This window comes from Elephantulus edwardii, unplaced genomic scaffold, assembly GCF_000299155.1.
Source record: "Elephantulus edwardii isolate Elephantulus edwardi_28Jun2011 unplaced genomic scaffold, EleEdw1.0 scaffold00020, whole genome shotgun sequence".
In the NCBI taxonomy this organism is placed as follows: domain Eukaryota; kingdom Metazoa; phylum Chordata; class Mammalia; order Macroscelidea; family Macroscelididae; genus Elephantulus; species Elephantulus edwardii.
The window spans coordinates 20336740-20337947 of NW_006399770.1; positions in this window are offsets into that span (position 1 = coordinate 20336740).

Below are 1208 nucleotides of genomic sequence, written 5' to 3' on the forward strand. Positions count from 1 at the left end.
TGAGCCTCAATCCATTATTATAATTATAATCTTATTATAAAACATTATTTCCCTCTCATGGATACGAAAATATGTGAAAAACTATCAACTAAAACTATTTTCCTAGTTAGAGAAGTATGTGAATAAAAAGAATAATTTTAGTAAATGATATTGATATTAAAATGCAAAATATAGCCACAGGATACCTGACTTTTATTTACTATACTTAGTGTTAATTATATTAATATTAAACATAACCTGACTGTGGGTGACTTGGTCTTCTAAGGGAAGAGACAGATTATACTAAGAGGTTCTCTACCTCTCAGCACACAATTTGAGCAAATACTGACCTCCTACTTCTGCCTTTGTTAACATCTATCACTACTAATAAGGAACAGCCCTCATAAAAGTTCTTCATATCCTAAACTCTCTTCTCAGTAACTGTTACATAGTAGAAGGAGAAGAAGGAAAAAAAATTCTTGTTGTTCAGGTATGCAAGTAATAAATTCTCTGTATTCACCTTAGCTTCATTCACCATCTCTAAAATGTTAATAATAATAGTGATTTGGTACTCTCCTTAGATTCATTTCTAACTCAAAGCAATCTTTGTACAACAAAAGGAAACCTCAGCTGTCCTGTATTATTCTCATAATTACTACCTGTTCAGCCTCTTGCTATATACACTATGTCAATGCATCTCATCAAAGATCTCTTTTAAACTGAGCTTCTCTTTGTCAGGCATGGCAAATCCTCTTCTTTATGGCCTTATACTTCTTAATAACATGTTCCAGTTATATGAGACATAGTGGTACCATCCTTGCTTCTAAGGAACATTTTGTCTCTGTATTTTCTTAGACATTTATTGTTTTTCTGAAAGTCTATTGTATATTTTGTATTATTCACCAACATAACATTTCAAAAACATCAATTTTTCTTCAGTGTCCCTTATTCTTTGTTCAGCTAGCTCGTGAATGTGAACATAATCGAAAACACCATACAAGCCTCAGTCTTCAGTTTTCTCTGCTTTCTAATGATTTAAAAAGACCACTTTGAAACAAATTTGACAAGTTCAACACTTCATTTAATTTCTTGATGTCAGCTTCCATGTGTATCTAAGTGAAATCAAATGCTTGGCAAGTTAATATTGTCTGTGCTTAGCATGACATTGTTCATAGGTCTACTTACAGAGATTTTTATTTTCTTCAACAATCTACTTTATGCAGATGACA